The sequence below is a fragment of the Aquarana catesbeiana genome, linkage group LG04, assembly GCF_042186555.1.
Source record: "Aquarana catesbeiana isolate 2022-GZ linkage group LG04, ASM4218655v1, whole genome shotgun sequence".
In the NCBI taxonomy this organism is placed as follows: Eukaryota; Metazoa; Chordata; class Amphibia; order Anura; family Ranidae; genus Aquarana; species Aquarana catesbeiana.
Genome location: NC_133327.1, coordinates 205,711,093 through 205,732,703, shown reverse-complemented (window position 1 = coordinate 205,732,703; position 21,611 = coordinate 205,711,093).

Below are 21,611 nucleotides of genomic sequence, written 5' to 3'. Positions count from 1 at the left end.
ACTGGCCCTGCTGTGAAATATTAGATCAAGAATTGTAATTACATGCACCTGTTGAACAGGGGCATAAAAATTGGGCCTTTGGTGGTGGTGGTGGTGGTGGTGGTGCTGGTGCCACAACACTGTAAGTCCTCACAGTTACTCTTGGTGGATGCAGAAACAGGCCCTGCTGTGAGATATTAGATCAAGAATTGTAATTACATGTCCCTGTTGAACAGGGGCAGAAAAATTGGGCCTTAGGCACTGGTGCCACAACACTGCAACCCCTCACAGATACTCTAGTTGGAGCACAGGAATGAGCCCTCCTGTAAAATATTGCATCAAAAATTGTAATTACACGCCCCTGTTAAAGAAGGGCTGAAAAATTGGGCCTTAGGCACTGGTGCTGGTGCCACAACACTGCAACCCCTCCCATATACTTTAGTTGGAGTGCAGGAACAAGCCCTGCTGCAAAATATTGCATCAAAAATTGTAATTACACGCCCCTGTTAAACAGGGGCTGAAAAATTGGGCCTTAGGCACTGGTGCTGGTGCCACAACACTACAACACCTCACAAATAATCTAGTTGAGTGCAGCAATGAACCCTCCTTGCAAAATATTGCATCAAAAATTGTAATTACACGCCCCCATTAAACAGGGGCTGAAAAATTGGGCCTTAGCCACTGGTGGCGGCGCCCAGAACCAAACATTTTCTTACAAGCTATCAGCATGATCATTGAGAAGGAAGAGGATAGTCACTCAGCATAATAGGTTAGTCACTCAGCATCAGCATAGGCAGTCTTGAAGGGATCTGACATTTCAAAAAAAATTATTCAGTTACATCAGCATCAGGTGCTTGGTAGCTGGTGGTGATCCAAGACTGATTCATTTTTATGAAGGTCAGTTGATCGACCGAGTCGGTGGACAGGCGCACCCTGTGATCAGTTACAAAACCTCCAGCAGCACTGAATGAGCGTTCCAAAAGAACGCTGGATGCAGGACAGGCCAGTAGCTCAATTGCATACTGTGCAAGCTCTGGCCAGTGATCCATCCTCAAGACCCAGTAACCCAGAGGATTTTCGGTGGGAAAGGTGTCCAAGTCAGATCTTGCCCCTAGGTATTCCTGCACCATGTAAAACAGACGCTGACGATGGTTGCTGGAACCGATCATACCTTGGGGCTGCGGACTAAAAAATTGTCTGAACGCATCGGTCAGACGGCCACCTTCTCCACCACTCCTTCTTTGACTGACCGAAGCCTCAGCAACATGTTGTCCAGAAACAGGAGTTTGTAACCTCCCAGTCTCTGGGAACGCGTTGCACAGACCTTATTGCAAGACCTCCTGAAGATGTTTCATCCTCTGCTCCCTCTGCGACGGCAAGATAAGGTCCGCAACCTTACCCTTGTAACGTGGATCAAGGAGGGTTGCCAGCCAGTATTGATTCCTCTCCTTAATACCACGAATACGAGGATCCTTCCGCAGGCTGTGCAGGATCAGGGAGGCCATGCAGCGTAGGTTTGCTGAGGCATTCGGTCCGGTGTCCTCTGGGTCACTAAGGGCAACATGATCTGCAGCCACCTCCTCCCAGCCACGAACAAGTCTATGGGTTTCTTGGGACTGTAAATGATCCCTTAAAGACTGCTGTTGATGCTGAGTGCCAGGCTCCACCTCCATGCTGACACAATCCTCCTCTTCCTCCTCCTCCTCCCCTTCCTCCTTCTCCTCTTCCTGTGTGATCGGCGGGCACGCTGGAACACTGTCTGGATAAAGGGGGCCTTGAGAGCTGAGGAAGTCCTCCTCTTCCTGCCTCTGTTCTACCTCAAGTGCCCTGTCCATTATTCCATGCAGCGTGTGCTCCAACAGGTGGACAAGGTGGACAGTGTCACTGATGCATGCACTGTCACTGCTCACCATCCTCGTGGCCTCCTCAAATGGTGACAGGACAGTGCATGCATCCCTGATCATGGCCCACTGGCATGGGGAAAAAAAACAAGCCCCCCTGACCCTGTCCTGGTGCCATAGTTGCACAGGTACTAATTGATGGCCCTCTGCTGCATGTGCAGCCGCTGTAGCATGGCCAACGTTGAATTCCACCAGGTGGGCATGTCACAGATTAGGCGGTTCTTGGGCAGGTTAAATTCCTTTTGGAGGTCAGCCAGCCGAGCACTGGCATTATATGACCTGCGGAAATGCACACAGACTTTCCTGGCCTGCCTCAGGACATCCTGTAAGCCCGGGTACCTGCCCAAGAACTGCTGCACCACCAAGTTAAGGACATGAGCCAAACAGGGCACATGGGTCAGTTGTCCCTGTCGGAGGGTGTCTCCACGACCAGCACTGTTGCCTCTAGACACAGAGCCTGCTTGCCCTCTTTTATTGGCTTGTGACTGTCTGCCTCTCTTTGTTGGCCTTCCAGACATACTAATGGCCTGCAGTGAGATGTAGCTGCACAAAGCTGGGATGTATATATATATATACTGATACTGCAGTTAGCAGAATCAACTTCCTGCCTGTAGTATTATTAGTATGAGAACACCAGCAATTGTCTTCAGGTAGCTTTAGGTGCACACTGTGCAGAGGACGCAGTATACTAACTGTAAATACAGTAAGTGTCTGCCTGAGGTATTAATAGGAGCAGAACAACAGCAATTCTCTTCAGGTAGCTTTAGGTGCACACTGTGCAGAGGACGCACTACACTAACTGTAAATACTGTAGCTGCCTGCCTGTGGTATTAATAGGATCAGAAGAACACCACTAATTTGCTTTAGGTGCACACTGTGCAGAGGACACAGTGCACTAACTGTAAATACTGTAGCTGCCTGCCTGTGGTATTAATAGGAGTAGAACAACAGCAATTGTCTCCAGGTAGCTTTAGGTGCACACTGTGCAGAAGACGCACTACACTAACTGTAAATACTGTAGCTGCCTGCCTGTGGTATTAATAGGATCATAAGAACACCACTAATTTTCTTCAGATAGCTTTAGGTGCGCACTGTGCAGAGGACGCACTAAACTAACTTGTAAATACTGCAGCTGCCTGCGGTACTGTACTAATAGGATCAGAAGAACACCACTCATTTTCTTCAGGTAGCTTTAGGTGCACACTGTGCAGAGGACACACTGCACTAACTTGTAAATACTGCAGCTGCCTGCGGTACTGTACTAATAGGATCAGAAGAACACCACTAATTTTCTTCAGGTAGCTTTAGGTGCACACTGTGCAGAGGACGCACTACATTAACTTGTAAATACTACAGCTGCCTGTGGTACTGTACTAATAGGATCAGAAGAACACCACTCATTTTCTTCAGGTAGCTTTAGGTGCACACTGTGCAGAGGACGCACTACACTAAGTTGTAAATACTGTAGCTGCCTGCGGTACTGTACTAATAGGATCAGAAGAACACTAATTTTCTTCAGGTAGCTTTAGATGCACACTGTTCAGAGGACGCACTACTCTAACTGTAAATACTGTAGCTAATAGGACTAATAGGATCAGAAGAACACCAGCAATTTTCTTCAGGTAGATGTAAATACTGTAAAAACACCTGCCTGCCTGTCAGTAGGAAGAGAATAACAGGAACGGATCTAGCTAAACTGAATATAGTGTATATATATATATATATATATATATATATATATATATATATAACACCTAGGATGTATACATATATATACACAATACACTGTAAGTGCAGCTAACTGACTCGCCTGCATACTCTTTCTAACTTAAATCAAATGACACTGTCTCTCTGTCTATCTATCTCTCAACGCCGGAACACACTACACAGGGCGGCCATGCAGGCGACCTTATATAGTGTGGGGCGTGTACTAAACCCCCTGAGCCATAATTGGCCAAAGTCACCCTGGCTTTTTTGTCTTTCATGAATATTTGCCTTCACTAACCTCCCCAGCATGCTATCCATGAGCTCCATTGTAGTGCTTTACCCTAAACACCCCCTAAAATGTGTACAAATGTTATTGTTGTCCTTAAATTCAGGCAGAGCACCAGAGGCTTTTTTTGGGGTCCAAAACTTATTTATAACCCTCCCCCCTAAAATGTTTCCAATGGGCCATCAGAGGGGGTGAGGAATCTGATAAGTGGACCTTATATTTTTGTCTTTAAATACTTCTTAAAATAAATGTTATACTGATGTTGGTCAAGAATGTTTGTGTCTAATCTGCTTGCAATGTTATGTGCAAAAGTACTAATAATTATTTTTTCCATTTTGACTCCACAGTTTTCTTCAACGCCACAGGAATGGCAGACTGCGGCTTCCCAATTTGCTCATTGTTGGGACTTTCCCAACTGCAGAGGGGCAATCGATGGGAAGCATGTCCACATCGTCCCACCACCCCACTTGGGGTCATACTATTTTAACTATAAGGGGTTTCATAGTATTGTGTTGCTGGAGGTGGTGTCAGTGACATACGAGTTTCTTTATGTGGACCTGGGGAAGAATGGTCGGATGTCAGAGGGTGGAGTCTTTGCCCAGACCGAGTTCTACCGATGTATCCAGAATGGTGGCTTGGGATTGTCACCTGTGGAAGAGAACGTTGAAGGACTCCCATTTGTTTTTATCGCTAATGAAGCATTTGGTCTGGGTGATAACCTGATGAGGCCATTCCCCCAGAGGACCCTCACCCCAGAGAAGAGGGTTTTTAATTACCGGCTGGCCAAAGCCAAAAGAGTCGTGAAGAATGCCTTTGGGATAATGGCCAGCTAGTTCCACCTATTTCTTACGGCAATATATATGGCGTTGTACAAACTTAACCACATTTCTAGCATGCTGCATACTTCAAAACATTTTGAAGAGAAATGCTCTGAATTATGTTGCCTAAGTTGGGCCTGAGGCCAAACTTCCAGAAAATCCACCAACAGCCCTGGAAACTGGCCTTCCTGGCTTGCTCCCCCAAAGCGCCCGTGAAGTACATCAAAAATATGTAAATTATTTAAGGGTAGGGGGGCCATTGCTATGCCAGCAAATTTGTAATTATTTTAGATATAAAAAAATTTGATCTGATCAAATCTTGATTTACTGCTTGTGTTTCTTTTAGCTGTCTTCTAGGTATTCCTAGTGCACTTGTAATGCCAAGTGGTTTTTCCATTATTAAATAACACCCATTGTCACTGTAAACACCAACTTAATACAAAAAATGGTATTGAGCATTGAAAGAAGAAGCCACACATTGTTAAGTTTAAAACCTTTTACTCCGCGCACATTCACATGTGCATTGTAATTTTTTTTTTAAACATTTTTTTTTTTAAGTTTTACCATGAAAATATTTTTTTTAGTACATAAACAGGCATGTTTCAAAACATAACATACACAACTCAGGAACTTACAAAGTTCAGCATTGAAAAACTGAAAACAATATCAGACATTATAGTGTCAAAAATGTGTTGATATTCCCTTCATCAGATGGGGTGATGTCCCCCTGTAAAAGCCAAATTTTTAAGATGCACACAAATTGGGAGTCAAACTGGGGATTTCCCTCCTGATCCCATGCCTAATGTCAACATGTGCTATCTTCCATCATGGGGGATCAATGGACATGTTTTGGGGGTGCAACCACTTCCTCTCACCTACTTGAGTTACGAGGAAGGGGTTGCACCCACAAAATGCGTACATTGATATCCCCTGATGGCAGATAGCACATACTGACACACTGTGCATCTTCAAAATTTGGCTTTTAAAATGCGTAAAAAAATAGAAAAAAATTCTAGAGCCTAAAGTCCCCAAAACTAGAAAATCGTGTCATTTTGTTGTTCTTTAGATTCTTCCTAGTACATCAATCATGTTCTTCAGTTTTTGTTCTATGTCATTTGTTTTTTGCTTGATAAGGTCTAAATCCAGACTACAAAACATTATGTCCTGGATTAGCCTTTGTGCCAGTCGTGAAATGAGTAGATTGTTCTTCCACAACATGCACATCACCTAAAAGAAAAAATACACACCATGTATTATAAATATGTAGGCATACATTTATTACCTGAATCTGTGGTGTCAGACACTCACCTGTTGTGGTGACAATATCAACCACCCCTCCTTCCTCCACTTTCTCAGGTTGTGGTGTCCTCTGTTCCTCTTCTTAAGGAGGTGAGGTTTCCTGGTGTCCTCACATATCCGGAGTCTTTTCTCCCCTATGAGAATGAAACAAAAGGTATACTTAGCACACAGATATTTGAGGCCAGAAATAGTAATATGAAACATTGTTTGGAAGTGGGTTACAATTGTCTGTTATGGCAGAGTTCCAAGCTGAAGACATGATTTTTTTCACTTACCAAAGCTGGAATACTTACCTTTTTTGGACAAGTTTTACACATGGAGACACCCCAAGTATCCACTGGAGTACATGTGTGGGACACCCTAAAAAGTTTGTTCTTGTGTCCTACCCTAGTGCTCCTGAGGCCAGATGTGCAAACAGCTGCTGAGTGTCCTCTCTTTACATTACACTGAATCAAGTTTGCAATTCTTTCTAGTTTCAAACACATCTAGACAACAATGTCCTAAACTTCTTTTAATACAAATTAGCATGACCAAATGTAGTTAACCCAGTATCTGCCCAAAACATCGTATTTAGTTGGCAAACGAACAATGTTTCCTACGACCGATTACTGTGCCCATGAACATGAAAGTAGCCATTTTAAACTATACAACAGTAAATAAAAGCACATGGAGCAGCATGCAAGTAATAATAATCGGAACACACGACAACTACTCTTTAGAAGCGCTTTCTTGATTCTTCTGATCCTGCTCCCTCAATTTCAGGTCTGACCAGCGTTTCCTCAATTGCTCCTTGGATCGTCGTACCCCAAAATTCCTCTGCAGACTCTTCACAACTTTAGTCATGAACTTGGCCTTTCTCACATTGGGTTTAGGTACGGTCCATACTTCCCATCATAGTTGGCCCTGTTCAAAATGTCCACCATCTCTACAAAGGCCATATTTGAGGCCTTAAATTTCCTGTGGGATCGGGACGTTTTAGGCTCCGGGCTCTCCTACTCCTCGTTACTGCTATTATCACGCACCTGCTGTGTCTCCGCCATGTTCCTCTGTTCCATGTTCCACTGCGACGAAAGAGAAGGGGCGGGGAATATTCGAGAAAGAACGTCAGGGGCGTGCAACGCGGGCAGAGTGTATAAAGCTAACACGCGTGTGTCGTATGTATGATCTGTGAGTGGAGGAAGCGCTGAACGTTATAATGAAGGTAACATTTTAACTTGGGACATCAGTGGCCTATACTGATTCAAGATTGAGGCCTATATCAGAATAAGATTAGGAGAGTTTAGTCTGATGTTAGAGTTTTTGTCTTGTGTTTTGTCTTGCAGCAAATATGAAACAATTCAAAGACCCTGAATTCATGGGCCTGTTCATAGACAGATACAGGGATAAGAGAAATTTGTGGGAGGTTAAAAACCCCTTATATCAAAATAAACCAGCTAGGAAGGCATCGCTGGAGAAACTGGTGCAATTTGCGAAGACGCAGGTTTGTGGATAAGAAAATTGGTAGATTGAGAATCACGTATAGGAAGGAGCTTAATAAGGTCCAGGCTTCCATGAGATTAGGAGCAGCAGCAAAGGATGTGTATGTACCCAGTCTGTGGTACTACAACAGGATGCGGTTTCTGGAAGACCAGATTGAAGCCAGGGAATCACTTTCTACACTTCCATCCACCCTTCCCTCAACCCCAGCTGAGGCTTCCGAGGACCAACCTGGGCCTTCCATCCTGGAAGAAGTTGAGAAGCCCAGCTAGTATTTTTGAACATATTTATTGTCCAAAAATTATTGTTGTTAACTAGATGTTATTATTGATAACAAATGAATGATTAAACAAAACGTGTTTGACATATCAATAGGCAGTAGGGACCAAAAATGATTGGAACAAGAATGAAAAATGCTGGGCTCAGAATGATAATCTGTTATATTTGTTAACATTCAATTTGCAACAGCCATGAGCTGAAAATTGTGTGTGATTGATGAGCCAAAAACAAAAACTATGTCCCTTTTTCATACACAGGAAGACTTCAGCCAGGACGAGGCTCTGGAATGTGGCAGCCAGGAGAAAGCGGGGGTAAGTGTCAGCCAGGAGGTGACCAGGCCCAGTAGCCTCACCCAATCCCAGGTGCCTCCCCTCCACCTTACAACAAAAAGGGCCAGGAAGGGGAGTAACATGGAGGAGCCAGCACTGGGCCTCATTAAGGAGGCTAATCCGGCCCTGAAAACACCCCAGACGCTGAAGAGGCCTATGGCTGCTATGTAGCTGCAAAATTGCAGCAAATGGAGGAGGGCCAATGCTTTATGTGTGAGAATCTTATTTTTCAGTCCCTTCGGAAGGGGTTGAGGAGCCAAATTAGTGAGAACATGCACTTATGTTCGCTCGCCCATCCTCCTCCTCCTTCTCCTGCCACAAGATGCAGGCTGTGGTAGTACCACAGCCTGGGGACATATATGTCATCTGCTGCTGTTCATTATCTCTGGGAGTCCTGGACCAGATTGTGCTCCCTATTATATGGACTTCTCAGGCTACCAATTTTTAGTTACAAATAGTTGACGTGTGCCCTGGGGTACAAAGACTTCACAAATTCAAGCCGTTTCTCCAGCGTTGCCTTCCTCTTTATTTTGTTATGAGCAGAATAAATGTAGATTTTTTTTTATATGAAAATACTTGCCTACTGCCCTGTACACACGGTCATATTTTCCGAAGGGAATATTTGCGATTGGAGATTGTTGTCGGAAATTCCGAACTTGTGTGGGCTCCATCTGACTTTTTCCATCGGAATTTCCAACACAGAGCAGGCTATAAAATTTTCCGACAACAAAATCCGATCACGTCAATTCCGACCGTGTGTGGCCAATTCCGACGCACAAGGTGCCACGCATGCTCAGAAAAAATTCTGAGACGGAACTGCTCGGTCTGGTAAAATTAGCGTTCGTAATGGATATAGCACTTTCGTCACGCTGCAATGTTTTAAATTGTTCAATGCAGCGCACTCTCTTCTTCTTTATAATGCTAGAAGAATGAAGTTGTTTTGCTGCTCATATTCACACAGACTTCTCACAAATTTCTTTGTTTATTATTTATCGTGATTTCATCAATATAATATTTTTATTTGTCACATCTACCGAAAAAAAAATTTGTTTTTGATGTTTTAGAAAAAAAAAAATATTTTTGATTTTTTTTAATTCTGATCTTGTGTTTTTTTGTTATTTTTTTTTACTCCAGAATAGTTTTGGGTGTGTTTTGTGTGTCAAGTTACCACAACACCATTATTATCTTGTATTATTTAATCTCAAGGAAATTGCTTGGTGTTGGTAAGAGGGAGGCAATGCTGGAGAAACAGCAGAAATTGGTGAAGCCTTTGGCCCCCAGGGCACACATCAATTATTTTACTGCAAAATTGGTGGCCTGAGGAGTCCTTATATAAGGGAGTACAATCTGGTCCAGAAGTCCAAGAGATCATGAATAGCAGCAGATGACATGTATGTCCCCTGGCTGTGGTCATACAAGAGCCTGCATCTTTTTTTTAGACCAGACTGAACCCAGGTCATCACTCTTTTGTCTTCCTTCCACGCTTCCTTCCATGCTGAGTCTTTGGTGGTGGAGTTGTGGCAGGAGGAGGAGGTGGATGATGCAACTCCAACAGGTGAGTATTGGGTGTGATTTCGCCCCTCACCCCCTTAGTTAATGTTTCATAAAGGATGTCCTCACACATGAGGCGTTGGCCCTCCTGCATGTCCTGCAGTTTTGTGGCAGCCATGCAGGCAAAGGCCTCTTCATGAGTGGGGGTGGCTCTGAGGGATGCAGAAGCCTCCTGAATCAGCCTGAGCGCTGAATCCTCCACGTTACTCCCCTTCCTGGGTCTTTTGTTTGGAAGGCAGTGGGGAGGGACCTGGGATTTTGTGAGGCTCCTACTGGGCCCGGCCTTCTCCTGGCTGCCACTTACCCCTGCCTCCTCCTGGCTGCCACTAACTCCCCTCCTGTGTGCCACATTCCACAGCCTCATCCTGCCTGAGGTCTTCCTGTGTATGAAAAAGGGACATAGTTTTAGTTTTTTCTTCATCAATCACAGACAATTTCCATATCATGACTGTTGCAAATTGAAAGTTAACAAATATAAAAGATTATCATTCTGACCCCAGCAGTTTTCATTCTTGTCCCAATTATTTTTGCCCACTACTGTCTATTGATATGTAAATGCCTAGTAAACATCATTTATGTTTTGCCCAAAAATCTGTAGAACAATGCTATACCTGGCTCAAGCTGGGCTCCTCTGCTTCTTCCTGGCTGGAAGTCCCAGGTTGGATGTCAGAAGCCTCAGCTGGGGTGGAAGATAGGGTGGAAGGAAGGGTTGAGAGGGATTCCCTGACTTCAGTCTGGTCTGACAGAAATCGCAGTCTCTCATAGTACCACACCCTGGGGACATAAACGTCATCTGCTGCAGCTCCTGATCTCTGGGAATCCTGGACCTTCTTGCGCTCCCTAAGATATGTGCTCCTCAGGCCAACAATTTTGGCTCTTAAATGGGGGTGGTTGCTGTGGGGACCATTGGCTTCACCAACTCCAGCAGTTTTTCCAGCGCTGCCTGTCTCTTTTGTTTATGATTATAATGTAGGTGTTTGACCTGCCACAGACAGGGCAGCTCCCTGTATTTGTCTATGAACAGGGGGACCAAATTGTGGTCATTGAAGCCATCCATTTTATTTGCAATACACAAGACAAACCCTAATGTCAGGCTAAAGTCTCCTAATCTTGTCCCAATATAGGCCTCAATCTTTAAGCAGTATAGGGCCAAGTTTAAATGTTACCTTCGTTTTCATGATTGGCGCTTCCTATATTCCTTCCTCCGCTCACAGATTGTACGTACTACACACGCGTGTTACGCTTTGTATACACTTGCGCATGCATGAAACTCCGCCCGCCCCTGTTGTTCTTTCAAGTCTATTCCCCGCCCCTTCCCGTTCGGCGCAGTAGGGAAGAGCACATAGTGGAGACACAACAGGTGCATGCTAATAGCAGTAACGAGGAGGAAAGGCCGGAGCCAGAAACGTCACGATCCCGGATGAGATTTAAGGCATCAAATATGTCCTTTTTTGAGATGGTGGAGATGGTCGACATACTGAAGAGGGCCGACTATGAAAGGAAGTATGGACCTTACCCCAACAAAAATGTGAGAAAGGCCAAGATCATGGCGAAAGTTGTGAAGAGTCTGCACAGAAATTTTGGGTTATGACGATCCAAGGATCAACTGAGGAAGCGGTGGTCGGACCTCAAATTAAGGGAGCATGATCAGTATAGAAGGATCAGGAGAGTGCTGCAAAAAAGTAAGTAGTTGTCCTGTGTTCCTATTCTTTATGTTTATTACGTTTGTGCTGCTCCATGTGCTTTTCTTTACTGTTGTACAGTTTAAAATGGCAACTTTCATGTTCATGGACACATTATTCATTTGTAGGAAACATTGTTCATTCGGCCAATAAAACATCATGTTTTGTCCAGATGCTTTTCAATAAATTTTTTCTGGCCTACTTCTCTTCAAATAATTTTGTTGTCTAGATGGGTTTGTAACTAGAATGAAATGCAAACTAGATTCTGTATAGGGAGAGGACACTCAGCAGCTGTTTACACATCTGGACGCTGGAGCACTAGTGTGGGACAAAAGAACACCCTTTTTATTAGGGGGCCCACACAGGTGCTCCAATGTATACTATAGGGGTGACTCCATCTGTGAAGCTTGTACAAAACAGGTAAGTATTCAAGCTTGACAAAGGAAAAATATATTTATTCATCTTGCAACTCTGCCAAAATAGACAATTGTACCCCACTTCCAAGCAATGTTTCAGATTCCTATTTCTGCCATCAAATATCTGTGTGCTAAGTATAGTTTTTTTTTGTTTACATAGGAGATAAAAGACTCGGAGGACACCACTCATCAGAGAAGACAACAGACCCCCACCTCAGGAAGAAGTGGAAATCCCACAAACACAACAGGAGGAGGGAGATGTTGTGGAAATTGTCACCACAACAGGTGAGTGTCTGTGACCACAGGCTCAGGTAAGAGATGGATGCCGGCATATTTATAATACATGGTGGGTTTGTTTTTTTTATATTTTAGGTGATCGTGATGTTGTGGATGAAGGTCATTTCACCAGTGAAAGTGCCCAGATCCTGATCAGGGAGATCATGGGGTGTAATAGGGACTTGGAAAACATCAAGCAAAACATCAATGATGTTCAAAACAAAATGAAGAACATCATTGATGTTTTAGAGAGAGTTTAAAACCCCTAGACATCCCAAACTTATTTCTGCTTTATTTTTATGACAATTTTTTTAACATTTTTTGACATATTCTAGAAAAGCCACATTTCGAAGATTCACACAGTGTGTCAACATGTGCTATCTGCCATCACGGGAGATCAATGTACGCATTTTGGGGGTGCAACCCCTTCCTCAATAATAAAGTAGCTGAGAGGAAGGGGTTGCACCCACAAAACATGTCCATTGATCCCCCATGATGGCAGCTAGCACATGTTGACATTAGGCAATTTGTGTGCATCTTCAAAATTTGGCTTTTCCAGGGGTGACTTCACCCCATCTGCTGAACGCAATATCAAACACAGTTTATAAATACTCATGTCTAATATTGCCTTCAACTTCTACAAAAGTTGAACTTTGTAAGTTCCAGAGTTGTGTATTTCTTGTTGGATTGAAACATGCCTGTTTTACCTTAAAAGGAAATTTCTACTTTTAATGTGACCTAAAAAATTGTTATCAGAGGCGGCTCTAGACTTTGTGAGGCCTTAGGCAAAACTTAGACATGAGGCCCCACTGTATTATGAACTGTATTAGGAGGGTACAGTATAGGGGAGTGGACAGTACAGGGGGTAGGTAAGTGGGCATAATAAAGATATATTTTCCTCAAGCAGAGCTGCACAGGGAAACTGCTCTCACAGATCCTACCTATTCTGGTAGGCTGTCACAAAGAGAGAAATAAAGGGGGATGGGTGGAGAAAGAAAGAAAGAAAGAAAGAAAGAAAGAAAGAAAGAAAGAAAGAAAGAAAGAAAGAAAGAAAGAAAGAAAGAAAGAAAGAAAGAAAGAAAGAAAGAAAGAAAGAAAGAAAGATGGATGGACAGGAAAGAAAGAAAGAAAGAAAGAAAGATGGATGGACAGGAAAGAAAGAAAGAAAGAAAGAAAGAAAGAAAGAAAGAAAGAAAGAAAGAAAGAAAGAAAGAAAGAAAGAAAGAAAGAAAGAAAGATGGATGGACAGGAAAGAAAGAAAGAAAGAAAGAAAGAAAGAAAGAAAGAAAGAAAGAAAGAAAGAAAGAAAGAAAGAAAGAAAGAAAGAAAGAAAGAAAGAAAGAAAGAAAGAAAGAAAGAAAGAGAAAGAAAGAAAGAAAGAGGAAAAAAAGAAAGATGGAAGGAAAGAAAGAGAAAGAAAGAAAGAGAAAGAAAGACAGATGGAAGGAAAGAAAGAGAAAGAAAGACAGATGGAAGGAAAGAAAGAGAAAGAAAGACAGATGGAAGGAAAGAAAGAAGGAAAGAAAGAAAGAAGGAAAGAAAGAAAGAAAGACAGATGGAAGGAAAGAAAGAAAGAAAGAGAAAGAAAGAAAGAAAGAAAGATGGACAGGAAAGAAAGAGAAAGAAAGAAAGATGGACAGGAAAGAAAGAGAAAGAAAGACAGATGGAAGGAAAGAAAGAAAGAAAGAAAGACAGATGGAAGGAAAGAAAGAGAAAGACAGATGGAAGGAAAGAAAGAAGGAAAGAAAGAAAGAAAGAAAGAAAGAAAGAAAGAAAGAAAGAAAGAAAGAAAGAAAGAAAGAAAGAAAGAAAGAAAGAAAGATGGAAGGAAAGAAAGAAGGAAAGAAAGAAAGAAAGACAGATGGAAGGAAAGAAAGAAGGAAAGAAAGAAAGAAAGAGAAAGAAAGACAGATGGAAGGAAAGAAAGAGAAAGAAAGACAGATGGACGGAAAGAAAGAGAAAGAAAGAAAGAAAGAAAGACAGATGGAAGGAAAGAAAGAGAAAAAAAAAGAAAGATGGAAGGAAAGAAAGATGGAAGGAAAGAAAGAAAGAAAGAAAGAAAGAAAGAAAGAAAGAAAGAAAGAAAGAAAGAAAGAAAGAAAGAAAGAAAGAAAGAAAGAAAGAAAGAAAGAAAGAAAGAAAGAAAGAAAGAAAGAAAGAAAGAAAGATGGACAGGAAAGAAAGAAAGATGGACAGGAAAGAAAGGGAAAGAAAGACAGATGGAAGGAAAGAAAGAAAGAAAGACAGATGGAAGGAAAGAAAGAGAAAGACAGATGGAAGGAAAGAAAGAAAGAAAGAAAGACAGATGGAAGGAAAGAAAGAAGGAAAGAAAGAAAGAAAGACAGATGGAAGGAAAGAAAGAAGGAAAGAAAGAAAGAAAGAAAGAAAGAAAGAAAGAAAGAAAGAAAGAAAGAAAGAAAGAAAGAAAGAAAGAAAGAAAGAAAGAAAGAGAAAGAAAGACAGATGGAAGGAAAGAAAGAGAAAGAAAGACAGATGGAAGGAAAGAAAGAGAAAGAAAGAAAGACAGATGGAAGGAAAGAAAGAGAAAAAAAGAAAGAAAGATGGAAGAAAGAAAGAAAGAAAGAAAGAAAGAAAGAAAGAAAGAAAGAAAGAAAGAAAGAAAGAAAGAAAGAAAGAAAGAAAGAAAGAAAGAGGAAAAAAAGAAAGATGGAAGGAAAGAAAGAGAAAGAAAGACAGATGGAAGGAAAGAAAGAGAAAAAAAGAAAGAAAGAAAGAGAAAGAAAGATGGACAGGAAAGAAAGAGAAAGAAAGACAGATGGAAGGAAAGAAAGAAAGAAGGAAAGAAAGAAAGAAAGAAAGAAAGAAAGAAAGAAAGAAAGAAAGAAAGAAAGAAAGAAAGAAAGAAAGAAAGAGAAAAAAAGAAAGATGGAAGGAAAGAAAGAGAAAGAAAGATGGACAGGAAAGAAAGAGAAAGAAAGACAGATGGAAGGAAAGAAAGAAGGAAAGAAAGAAAGAAAGACAGATGGAAAGAAAGAAGAAAGAAAGAAAGAAAGAAAGAAAGAAAGAAAGAAAGAAAGAAAGAAAGAAAGAAAGAAAGAAAGAAAGAAAGAAAGAAAGATGGACAGGAAAGATGGACAGGAAAGAAAGAGAAAGAAAGAAAGATGGAAGGAAAGAGAAAAAAAGAAAGAAAGAAAGAGAGGGGGATGGAGGAAGAAGGAAGGAAAGAGAAAAAGAATGACAAAAAGAATGGAAATAAAAGAAGAAAGAAAGAAAGAGAGGGGGATGGAGAAAGAAAGAAAGAAAGTAAGAGAGGGGGATGGGGAAAGAATGAAGGAAAGAGAAAGATAGAGACAAAAAGAATAGAAAGAAAGAGAGGGGGATGGAGGAAGAAGGGAAGGAAGAGCATCCCCTACATCAGTGTACTCACTGGGAGGCAGGAGGGACTGGATGGATGGATGGATGGATGGATCAGACTCCCCTTTTCCTGGGCTTCAGATTGAATCTTCCCGCCCACACATCCCCTTCTCTGAGGCAGAGCAGAGAACACTGCCAAGGAGAGTGGGCGGGGCAGACACAGGAGGAGAGGGCGGGAGGAGGAGGAGCAGAATCTCTCTCTCCTCTTCTGTCTGGCTGTGCGGGCAGCAGGGGGAGGGGGGAGATCTGTCAGAGCAGGCTGTACACTGAGCGGCTCTCCCTCCCTCCCTGTGATCCGGAGATGTCTGTGAGCTCCGATCACACATCTCACTCGCAGCCTGTTATCTCTCCCTGTAGCAGGGCGAGGGGACTCAGGACGGAGATCTCTGCTGCTGAATGAGGCGGCTCTCTAATTAGGTAAACTAGCCAGCTGTGCGAGGCCCCTATGACTGCGAGGCCTGAGGCCACCGCCTATTTCGCCTAATTAGAGAGCCGCCTCTGATTGTTATACAACAAACATGTTGGTTTGTTTTAAAAACCTTTTATAAATGCACATGTGATTGTGCTTTGATTAAAAAGATTGAGAATCAACAAGGTGTGGCTTCTTCTTTCAATGCTCAAAAGCATTTTTTTGTTGTAAAGTTGGTGTTTTCAGTGGCAATGGGGGTTATTTACTAAAGGCAAATCCACTTTGCACTACAAGTGCAGTTTCAGTGCAGTCTCAAGTGCACTTGTAGTGCAAAGTGTATTTGCCTTTAGTAAATAACACCCAACAGTGCTTTCTAATTTTACACAATCACGCCATTTTCAGGACTTCCCAAATTTCAGTCAGGGTCAGCTAAAAGAAAGCCAAGCAGTAAATCAAAGCAAATATTTGTTCAGTTTAAAATATATTTTTTATTTAAAAAATGTCTCAGACATTGTCTGGCATATTGATGGCCCCCCTACCCACAAAGTATTCCATGTATCTTAGACAGACCTTGTGGGCACTCTGGGGAGGCAAGCCAGGATGGCCAGCTTCAAGCGCCGTTAGGGTTGGTTCATTTAGATTAATTCCGGCTTCAGGCCCAACTGAGCCAGCAGAGTTCACAGAATTTCTCCTTAAAAAGTTGTGGAGAACATAGCAAGCCAGGATGATGTGATTGAGTTTATATTCCGCCATGTGTATCGGTGTAAGAAATAGGCAGAACCGGCTGGCCATTATTCCAAACGTGTTCTCCACTACTCTTCTGGCTCTGGCCAGCCGGTAATTAAAAACCCTCTGGCCCGGGTGAGGGTCCTCATGGGGAATAGCTGCATAAGATGGTCCCCCAGTGCAAATGCTTCACCCGCAACAAATACGAATGGGAGTCCTTCCGCATTGTCTTCTGGAGGTGACAAGTCCAAGCTGCCATTTTGGAGATGCCTGTAGAACTCCTTGTGGGTGATGACTCCACCATCTGACATCCAGCCATTCTTCCCTATGTCTACATACAGGAACTTGTAAGTAGCCGACACCACCGGCCAACATCACAATACTATTGAACCCCTTGTAGTTGTAATAGTATGACCCCGAGTTGGATGGTGGGATGATGTGGACGTGTTTCCCATCAATTGCCCCTCCGCAGTTAGGAAAGTCTCACCGCTGGTCAAAGTGGGAGGCCACAGTCTGCCATTCCTGTGGGTTGGAAGGAAACTGTGGAGTCAAACAAGAAAAAAAAATAATCATTTTGCACATAAACATGGAAAGCAGATTAGACACAAACATTCTTGGCCAACATCAGTATAACATTTATTTTAGGGAGTATTTAAAGACAAAGGTATAAGGTCCACCTATCTTATTCCCCCCCCCCCCCATGGGCCATTTTAAAAATTTATGGGGGGGGGAGATGTTTTGGACAGGTAACCCTCTCCACTTCATTGAGAGATGAATGCCTAAATAATGTGTATTACTTTGGCCAGCCCCTCCTTACTTACACTATTGGCAGCCCACTGGACAGGTAAGAAGTGTCCTAATACAAAGATATACATACACACTGAACACATTTTAGCACATTTTTACATTCTGATATTACCTATCAAGATAATAATAGGATACAAAAACTTTGAACATTACCATTTGAAAGTATTCAGGCAGGCCCTTGCACTACATGCTTTGAATTCATCCATAAATATGACCACAAAAGAGGTGGGTATAGTGTGTATGGGTTTGGCAAAGTCAGCAGATAGAGGATTGAGGATAGATAGAGGATTGGTATCAGCTGAGTTAGCAGTTGGGAGGAGGGAGGGTTCCAAATGATTTTGGGACCTAAAAAAAGAACCTCTGACACTCTGCCAGAATTTCAAACAGAAATCACATTTTTACACATTTTAGGGGTTGTTTAGGGTAAAGCACTAGTATGGAGCTGACAAAATACATTGTTAATTGAGTAGACAAGGTAGATATAGGCCCAGGAGAGCATGCTGGGGAGGTAAGTGAAGGCAAATATGTATGAAGGACAAAAAACATTCAAAAAAAATACAGCATGCATGTCGACAAAAGGGACATTCACAGCATATTACAATCATTGTAATTAGGAAATGAGGAAAGAAATACAATATATTAACAAACATTAAATACAATAAAATGTGATGTTAAAGGATAAAAATCTTACCTTCATATACTCCTTCTGCAGGACCTGGATGATGGCAAAACAGGTATCCAGGATAATGATCCCCAGAGCCTGGGGGGAGATGCCTGTCGAGAACTTGAGGTCCTGCAGGCTTCTCCCCATCGCCAAGTACCACAGGGTGGTGACTAGCCTCCAAAAATTGACAGTGTGACAAATGTGCTATCTCCATTAGGTACGCTCGTTTTACCAGAACGAGCGCTTCCGTCTCATTTTGATTCTGAGCATCCGTGATTTTTTTGAGTGTCCGAATTGCATACAGGCGATCGCATTTTTGGATAGGAACTTTCCCCGACTGAAGAATAGAGAGCATGCTCTCAATCTTTTGCTGGCTGGAATTCCGCCAGCAAAAGACTGATGGAGCATACACACTGTCGCATTTTCCGACAAAAAGCTCTCATCCAAGTTTTGCTGGCGGCATTTCCGATTGTGTGTACGCGGCATTAGGCCTCATTCAGTCCTAAGTGTTTTTTAGGCCAAAACAAGACAAACACTTAACAAAAGGAATGCCATTGTTTTCAGTGGCCCTTGTTCACATCTAAGCATTTTATTACTTGTAGCTAGAAAAGAACCAATGGTTTTGGCTGTTTGGTTGCATTACAAAAAAATGGCCTAGTCATGGAGAGGGGTAAATGGAGGTCAAGTGGTTAAAAGGGGTCTCCCAAAGGTGGTATTTGGGTTTCCCCTTTCATTAATGGGGGCTCCCAGTCTCTGATATGCCCACCTCACACAGACCCCCACAACCACTGGACTAGGCTTATGGGGAAAATGTCCTTGTCCTTATCAACAAAATATCCCCCACCATGTTGAGGTTATATAATCTGGTATGGTTTAGTAGTGGGGTGCTGCATGTTCATCCACCCGTTTTCTGGTCAGCCAGGCTGCATGCTGTGGATGAATGGGGTACTATCTATTCTTTTGTTAAAGGGGGCTCACAAATTCTAATACACCTACCTCCCAGAGTCCCCTATAACCACTGGGCCAGGGTTATGGGGAAGAGACCCTTGTCCTCATCAATATGTGTCCCTTCTGACAAGACATCCCTCCCCAGTTGAGGGCATGTGGTCAAGTGCAGTTCAAGAGGGGGGCTGCATGCTTGTTTCACCCCTTTTCTGGGCAGCTAGGCATGCTCAGGTTAAGAGTCTGGTATACATTTAAAGGGATACCACACACATTATTTTGTTTTTCTGCATGGAGATCCCCCTTAAATTCATCCCAGACGTGAAGGGTTTGGTATGGATTGTCAAAAGTCATATTAAACTTAAAAGAACCTGTTATGCACTTTGGGGGAATCTGCATATATATTTTTTTTAATTTGTGCTGCAGGATGCACTATAGAAAGGGGGACATTTGCAAATAAAAATAAAAAGATACTGTTTCAATTGCTGGCAAAAGCACACGGACCCCTCAAAGACTCCTTCAAAATGCATAACAAAATTGTGTGCCTTAATAAAAGCAAAGAAGCTGGAAAAGAAATATTGTTTGACTGCAATCTAAAAATAGTTTTCTTTGTAAATGTCAGTGTTTTAAAAAAATACTGTTCCTGGCCAAGTTTAAATTTTGAAAACTATTTTTCCACATTGGCACACGTTCCCTGGAGCAACGTGTGCCAATGTGGAACAGGGAACGTGTGCCAATGTGGAAAAATAGTTTTCAAAATTTAAACCCCATGCTATATTTCTGCCAGCCTTTTTCCCTATAAGCTCAGAAAATTGGGTTTGGGTTTGGCATTCAAACATCTTTGAAGTTCCCTGAACCCTGCTTGAGCTGAACCCATGGCAGTTTGACTCGTATGTGTAGCCTGTTGACTGTAGCTTGAAAGAGTACGTTTGCTTTATATCAATATGCAAATTATATTTTTAACAGATGCCTCTGCACTGCATTGTCATGTTGGTTGTTCAAAATTAAACTCATTCAGATTTTTTTTTAATTAATTAATTGAACTTGTCTTTCTTTCTTCCTGCCAGAGTTGTGATTTAAAAATAAACTCCTTTCATACAATCTTCTGATAATACAGTGAAATAAAGGTGAATTTGATTGTGCTACCAACTGGTAATCCTAATGTTAAAGCATGCAGTCCCCTTGCATAGATGTATTGAGTTTATTCTACAACCTTTTGAAGCTGGCAGCATTAACTAAAAATCCCAATGGCCTCAAGTGAAGTTTTCCTTGTGATTTCTTCAATTTGACCTTGGGGTGTTTGTAATAATCCCCTATGAGACACAAGACTCTCAGATACCTTCATAATATAATATACATTAAGAAATATGGTACTCAAATCCACAGAGGATATATTTAATGAAAACAATAACTATAAAATGCCTACATTTATAGAAGAGTCCCCTTCCAGGCGATTTCTGTTCATACGCACCCCGTTACTCATTTTTTCAATCACTTCCTTAAGGGGTTCTAATATTTCTTTACTTTTTAATGAAATGTATGTCTTGTGAAGGCCACTTAGAGTTGGTTAACATGTACTTTGTTCCTGCCACTGATGAGAATGTTTCTTCTGAAGCAGAGAGACACACTGCTTTGTTCTTTTCCTCCTATAAAATACATTACTTGCAAATTGCAAAATTCAGAGTTTCATCGCTTATTATAAGAGTCCCTAAGAGAAGCATTTAGAACATGAGCTCAAAGGTCTATATTCAATTTACTTTAATTGAAGGCACTGTGCAGTAATGCTCCCATAGATCAACTTTGGTATATAAAGGAATAAAACAGCATGACCCTTTCCCAAGATACATATGGTTCCTATCATTTATCAAAGGTAATTTGAGCATTTTGTGATGACATCCATTAAAAAGTGCATTTATCAGCAATAATCAGAACTCCAATCTGATTTAGACTGATTAGTTTTTTGTTAAACTAGTAATTGTTGAATTCTTAAATATAACAATTTACTACATTTCCGTCTGTTCCTTGCATTGGGGGCAGCTAATACATAATTAAAGTGAACTTGTTACCAGACTATGCACATTAAAGTGTTTACAATGTACATATTCTAAACAATCATTGAACAATGTTTAAAACAAGCTCTTACTTACCTCTCTAGCTGTATGCATTGTCAAAGAATCCACAACAAAGGCACTGCAATCACAATTCTTTTCCTCACTTTTTATGGAAGTAAAATCACGGCAACCTGTCAGCCTTCCAATTCAAACAACCAGTAGGTGTTTTGTTGTTGTTAGAGACCAACTGATACCTATCTTTAGAGTCTATTGTGCTTGCTGCTATCCTTGAGGATAAATTATTTTACAGTACATGCAGCTAGTAAGGTAAGTGATGGCTTCCTTTATATCTCTTTTACTGCTTGTTAGCAATTTTTAAAAATGTAAATGTCCAAAGTTTGGACACAGGCACACCTTAAAGTGGTTGTTAAGGCAGAAGGTTTTTTTTTATCCTAATGCATTCTATTATGCATTAAGATAAAAAACCTTCTGTGTGTAGCAGCCACCCTCAACCCCCCTATAACTTATCAGTAGAATTTGCCAGTTTACTAGCTTCTCTTTTACTTACAATTTTACAACCCTCTTCAGTTTTTTTGATCCTAAAAAAATCTTACTTATTAACGCACACTATATTTATA